The sequence below is a fragment of the Egretta garzetta genome, unplaced genomic scaffold (assembly GCF_000687185.1).
Source record: "Egretta garzetta isolate BGI_Z169 unplaced genomic scaffold, ASM68718v1 scaffold322, whole genome shotgun sequence".
NCBI lineage: Eukaryota > Metazoa > Chordata > Aves > Pelecaniformes > Ardeidae > Egretta > Egretta garzetta.
Window position 1 is genome coordinate 5,001,104 of NW_009259044.1, and position 7,329 is coordinate 5,008,432.

Sequence of the window (7,329 nt, forward strand, 5' to 3'; positions counted from 1 at the left end):
AGCTGAGAGCAAGAGGTTTCAGCTGTGTTATTTCCAGGAACTGGTTGAGTCATGTTTGAGAAGAACGGATAATATTAATTCCTTCATGATTATGGCTGAATAAATTATTTGCCAATAATTTTATCTATGATTTGACCAGTTCTAGCTACTTTTTGTAATGTGTACGATGCAGGAACATTAGCTGTATTCTGGATGAGTGAGTGTACCGGGTATGCAGCTCCGGTCCTTGGCATCTAGCAGTGAATTTATTCCCCAAAGACCATTTTCAACAAGATTTACCCCAGAGCAACTGAATGCAGGATTTGATCTGTCATATTCAGAATGATTCATTTTTTACCTCATCAAGTAGGAAGAGAGGGGACAGAAAGAGAGAGGGAAAGTTATTTTGCTCTTCACAACAAACCCTTGCCTTCAAAGTCTGAGCTGCCGCAGAGCGGTAAGCGGCAGCCCACCGAGGAACATGACAAATGTTGCTTGGCAACTCCACGCCGTTGATGGGGAGCGCTCGGCAGGCTGAGCATCGCAGAGGGACCGAGACAGAGAGTGAGACAGTGGCACACCAGGACGCTCCTGTCTGGCCCTGTGAGAAATGACACCGCTCGTGCCCCAGTAATTGTTGTAGACGCTGGCCAACAAAGTCTTTTCTGTTGGTTGGGAGAGTAATTGCAGGTCATAAGTGGTGCCCACTCCCCAGGAACAAAGAGGATTTGGATCTATTCATATCCTGAAGGTCACCCAATTCTTTCCAGGGTAGCTAGCTGTGAGAAAACCTTAAATGGCTCAGAGGCGCTGCTGCTTGGTTAAACACCTACAGGGATCCTGAAAAAGCCTGTTGCCCTTTGCAGCATCGCGCGACTACCTTGCCACCTTGTCAGAAGTATCAAGCCTCGGGGTAGTGGTGTTGTAGCCCTGACAGTCTGGGGATGCCAGAGAAACCAAGTTTGCAACAAGAGGACATTTGTTAAAACCGGCAGAGTTTTCAGGCACAGTATTCCTTCATTGAGTTTCGTCACTATTGCAAGATTATGAGTTAAATGACAAAAGATTGACCACACAGAGCAAATCCCAGGTGGCTTGCATGCTAGCACACTTTGCCAAATGCCTGAACATTTTTGGCAGAACGCACTCCTCTCTATGTGACTATGTGCGGAGCACTATTAGGATTATCAGGCCCAATGTGGCATGAGCATCAAGACATACTCTTGCACCCCAAATCCCATTTCTGCTAAACTCTAAATTAGCAACTTCATAGGGAGTATAGCAGAAACGGGATTTGGGGTGTAAGGGAATATTCTGTTTGAAGCTAGAAGTTCTGCTTCCCCCAGTATAATTCTGGGGAGAATAAAGTGCTTACTTTTATCTAACTTCACACAGTACTAGATTGGCCCTTTCTTCTCAGTGAGACCTAAAATTTTGGAGCGAGAAGGGATGTTTGCACAGAGCTGGCTTTTCCTAACTGCCCACAATTGCAACAATCCAAGAGTTTTGTTTACAGAAAGTGCCCACACTGTAGTAATGCAATATCAAAAATCACCGCATGCCTTTGAAAGTCCTGAACAACCTGTGAAGACAATACATGTGAGATATCCCTTGTTGTTCTGCATTATAGTTTTTGAGGGGCACAGTCTTGGATGTTTTTAAGTAAAATAAGGTAACAGTTTCTAATATGTATTTAAAAACGGATTTCTTCTTTTTCAAGCTGTTTTCTGCATCTTGCCACCTGCAGGAATGTATCTCTTTTCGGAAGGGCTGCTTGAATATTTTTTTCTCCAGGTTATGGCTCTTCTACCCAAACATGATGTCTCCTCATTGCCTTGCTCCCTAAACAGGCCTAGGTAGATTGAGAAGTTTAATCCAGGTGCAATCGCTTCTGGGCTTCATTTTTTTGTGCCATTATGGAAATTTTGCAGAATCACAGGCTATTGCTGATTGTGGCTGCATGTGGCACTGCCTTAAAAACCCATGAAAAAATTCCAGCTTCTGACTACAACTGAATACACCATCTTTTGTCTTCCATTTATGTAAATAAGTCAGTGTTTCATAAATTATTCTTTCTCTTTATTTTTTTTTTAATTGAGGCTTTGCCTTTGTAAACCCTTTTCCTTTTTTTCAGTGTCTCACCTCTCACAGTAATTGAAACAATTACCTGCTGTTTCCTGAGGACAGGTTCTTCATCCTGTGACATCTTCAGCCTTATTCTGCTCTTCCTCACTCAGGTTTTGCGTTGCTCAAGTTCCTCTCCCTTTTTCGATTTTCCCCCTTCTTTCACAAAGATGTGCTGGGGAACAAAGATCCCAACACCCGCATCCCAGCAAAAGCCTTGGTTTGTCCTCCACCCAAACTTTTTGTGAAGATCACTTGCGCTCCTGGCTGCGGGCAGGTATTTGGTCCTGCCTCAGCAGTGGAGAGAAGGACTTCTTGGCTGCATGGAGGGGAGGGATTGCAGACAAGCATCTTTCCTAGGCTTTTGAGGAGGTCCCACTTACCCTCTCTAGCCTCGCTGTCACACACAAATATGTATATATCTATACATCTGCGTCACTCTAGATACCTGTAGTCCTGACATCTCTGCTTGAACCTACCCAGGTAAGTGCCACTGTCTGTCCTGGTGCCCTGTGGCTGCCTACCTGCTGCCTTCTCGTGCTGATTCAGCTGGCTTTGGGTTTCGGGTTAACATCCGACATGCAATGTTCATACACAGGTCAGCCAGAGAAAGCTGGGATTTAGATTTCAGTCATGTTTCTAATTCCTTTGGTTTCCTGTAACCTTCAGTCTTCTCTCCCAGAGATGTTTCTCCCAAAGCACCTGTTGAGCCACGTTTTCCTTTTGCTGATGTTCACAGGCAGTGCAGAAACAAGGCAGCCAAGGAAACCCTCGCTTCTCTTTGCCAGCCAGCCATGCCAACACCTCTGGGGGTAGGGGGCCATAACCAGGCCTGCTCCAGCATGGCACAGTTATACCTTTTCAAAAAATAATTGCCTTTGATTAAAATGTGAGGGTCCCATCTTCTTTTTGTTGTCATCATTATTAATGAAAGCTGCAGGCTATGGGCCTTTGAAGTGTTTCCTTTTGGCTCATCTCCCTGTTCATTCTTTCTTTTTTCCCATTTTTCCTTTTTTTTTTTTTTTCTTAATTTTAATTCTCTCAATTATCTGCCTTTTCCAGCTTAGAGCAAGATTTGTTAATTTTCACATGCTTGCAAAACCCTGGCTGGCATACTCCAGTTACCTGGCAGCCTCTAAATGGGCAGCCAGTCACAGGAGCGAGCAAATGGGCAGCACATCCCTCTCCTGAGCTGCCTTGACCCCTGCTTGGCCACTCCGGAGAGGAAGAGGAGGGAATTGTACAGTTACTCATCCCCTCTGCAGAAATGCCACTCAGCAAGGCACAAATGAATACACTGCTGAGTTGAATTAAGGATATCCATAACTATTTTATTTGTGATCTCAGGACCTGATGGACTCCTTTACATCCCCTAACCTAGAGGGTAGTATTTTGTTTCCCAGCCTATGAGTGGAATAACAGGACACTGGGCTGAACCTTAAAGGCCCCCTGGGTATTTCCACTTGCATTACCATCACAGTTGATTGCTAGGTTGGGTTAGTCTAGAAAAGAAATAATAAGCCTTGAAACTTATTTCTCTCTTCTCAGCTCAGAGGCTCAGAGCTGTGGTCTGGGAAACGAATGGGATGTTCACCTCTTGGCTGCAGAGGGCCTCCCAAAAGTTGAGGAGAGGTGTAAAATGGCTGAGTGACTTGAGCGAGGTGATGCTACAAATCAATTGGAGTCCTTGGAGAAAACTCAACTCTGCTGGATCGAAGCCCAGGGCCCATTGGACAATCCTGAACACTTTCATGTAGGCTATCCTTTGTATTGTCACGCAGAGGACAGAAATTTCATCACACCCGTGGAACCACCAGCCCTGACCTTAATCCCTAGTTTCTTCCCCCATAAAAGCACATGCGAATGCCTGTGAGCAGCTTCTCTTTGTCTGTCTCATGAAAGGCTGCCTGCATGAGGTTTCTGTCTGGTCTTTAAGGGGGAAGAGGTTCCTCCATATAGGGCAACATCTTAGCTACGGTGCTTGCCCCAGTTAGAGGTATAAATCTGACTTCAACACTACACTATTGGGCCAGCTAAACTGCTTAAGGAGGGAAAATCAAACCAAATAAAAATGAAATTGAGGATTCGAACTAAGGATTAATACCTACTTCACTAATGTTTTGGATGTTGGAGTTTAGACATCCCCCACTCCCAAATGACAAGGGATATTACCCCTTAATTTGCATTGACTTATGATACCAGATCATCCAAATATTGCACTTTGCTGGACTCATGCTTCAGTGTGGGGATATAGAGCACGGAGTGCTAAAATCGCTTATTCCTGCCTTATGCAGGGACTGTCTGTATAACGCTGCCATTCTCTTCCACACTTCCCTTCCCCTTTTTCTCTCAACTGCAGGCATGATATTCCCTTGCAGGCAGATGCTTTCTCCTAAGCATCATTGTAAATTCTCCCTTTTCTGTTGTTCAGACTGGAAGTTCCTCTTACACTTTTTTCCATAGGAAAAACCTACTAATTGGGGAAACTAATTTTAAAGTGATTGAAATGAATCCTCAAGCCTTAGATCTTCTCATGCCTCCAGCAAGAACAGAGCAGAGAGCTCCAAAAGTGTCCAGTGATGGATCTCCAGACTCCCTTTTGTAGCATGTTTGTCTTGGAACCGAAAGGTGAGCTCCCTCATGTACAAATCTGAGCGGCAATGCTTTAATTACTGCTGTGTACTCACAGCAGAGGAGCTCGTACAGATTCCTACTAATGGAAATGTTGGAGCCCAGCTGGGTCTGGTTTCTGGGACAGAGATATCAGCAGGGAAAAGCATGGGACGATGAGGCTGTGGCAGCTCACCGAGTCCAGGAGGGGACTTGATGCATACAAAGGTCTCTGTTGCCTCGGGCAGAGCAACTCCAAATTCATCCATATTATTAAATTATTGAGGTTTAATAAGTCACCAGGTGGCACTGAGCAAAGATAACTGATAGCAACCATGATCCCCAGGTCGTGTCAAATGTGAGATAGGACGGGCGAAGCTGAAACCTTTTCAGCTAACGTCTAGTAACTTCTGTAGCTGTGGTAATTTGATGATGTGTCCCTAGCTTCCAAGTGAGACAAAGCAGATGAGACATGAACTGTATGTCTCTGACGGGATGTATTTTAATCCCAGACAGCCTCCCGCTCAAACCTATGTGCCATCACTGAGGTGGGTGCTGTGCTTCCCAGCAGACCCTGGGGTGAACAGTGCGAGCAATCATGTTAAAAATCTGCCCAGCCTCACTGAAGCCCTTTGGGACTCCTGGATTTTTCTTCATCGGACCTACATCTTTTTCTTCCAAAAATGAGGCAATGATGAACGTGACACGTAGGTTGCCATGGGAACACAGCGTGAGGTTTGTGTTGCGAGCGCTGCTGGCTCTAGGGATGGGTGTGAGCAGCACTGACGGCATCCACCCGGGTCTTGCCCATGTCCTCTCCCAGCAGGTCTGGGCCTGGGAGGTGGGGGAGCGACCCCATTTATGTTACGAGGGGAAGATCTGAAGGGACAAGTCACTGCGAAGCAGGAAGATGTGTCTGACAGTTTGGAGGGAAATTAGGGAAATTGATAAGTCCAGGTTGAAACTTCTGCTGCAAAATCTTGCTGAATAGCATAAGGAGGGTCCGCAGGGACCTAGAGACTGAGAGACTGTTGTCCCCATGTCCCATGCCCTCCCCATCACCATGGGGAATAGGGACCACGGCATTTCTACCACACCCCTTCTTCCTACAGCTTTTTTTATATTCATTACCCCCAACCCCCACCCGTCCCCTTAGATATGTTCGTGTTCAGTTGCTGACATCTATGCTCTCTCCTCTCCTGTCCACCCTTAGGGTTCTCCTGAGCCTCAGCTTGGAAATGATCAGGAAGCACTTTCATGCTGTTACAAAGCCATTTGGAGCTTTCAGAAAGACAATTTAGAAGGGACTCCTCGTTGTGACTGCTATTATTCTCCTTTCACAGATCTGCCTTTAAATTCTCACCTAATACCATTTTATCAGAGGAAGAAATATAGTTGTAAAGATCTTACAGAAGTAGGTTTTACTGAAGCAAAGGGAGGGGGTGAGGCTGCAATCCTGTTTGGGGGCCAGGTGAAAGCCGTTGTCAATCTGTCTCACTAATGAGATGATTTGAATGGGTATCGGAAAGGGTGGGAGCTCCCCAGGAAGAGATAAAAGGAGGCTGGGTTAAAGACAGCTGGGATGATGCTGGAGGGAAGAAAGGGAGTGGTGAAGATGGAGGCTGTGGCACAGGCAATACGGATACTCTTGGGGACTACAAGAAAGAGTGAAAAATACCACCCAGGGAATCTAGCCAGGTGGTTATAAACTATGATAAAATAGGATTTAGAGGAACAGCTTGCAGCATGGTAAGTGTTAGTCTCTAAGACCTGTCAGAAGTTTGGTAGAGAGTAGCAAGAACAGCAGAAATAGATTAGGAATGTGAAGCTTGTTGCTAGAAAAGAAAATTTTCTTCTCTGTCTGTCATAAATCTTTGCCTCCTCACCATTTTAGCTGCTTCCTGCATTCCCAAAGCAGGCTTAGTGTTCATACATGGCCAGAGGGTTTCAATTTGAGCTCCAAATAATAATAATAAATTCCACAAAGTGATTCCATGTGGAGAGTGAAGATAGTAGTGCCTTATGCTTCCACTGTAGGGTCCATGAGACTTTGGGTTGTGCAGAGTGAAGAGCTGTTTCTCACCTGCTGTTGCAATGCAGCTTGCTCCAGGGTGACCTGCTCTGCAGCGCCGGCACCGGGAGCACGGTGAGGGGAAAGCGTCTCTGGCTGAGGCTCATGAGTGAAGGCTAGGTAGAGAAAGGAAATGTAATCCTCCATGCTGGGTTTTAGCCAGGATGCTGAAGTTAAACATCTGGTTAATTAATAAAAAGAGCTGCAACAGCACTATGCTCCCTACAGCCATGCTGGGACACTGGAATCTGTAGTGGTTTGTGAGGACGAGCCTGGCTCTGCCATTACGACTGCATTGCTACGGGTCCCAAGGCTTTATCTGAAAGTGGCTCAGCTGAGTCTTGAACAGCAGCCGCTGCTTCTCCTGATGAGCCAAACACCAGCCTCTACAGTGGACTCAATGCCTGTTTTACCCAGCGCCGCGCTCAGACCAAGGTATGTCCTTATGTTTCATCCAGTGTAAGGAGAGCAGGAGCTGCACAATAGCTCTGCTGATATCTCTCATCCTCTCTGCTAGCAGGAGGGTCATGTTTTTAGGAAGAGCG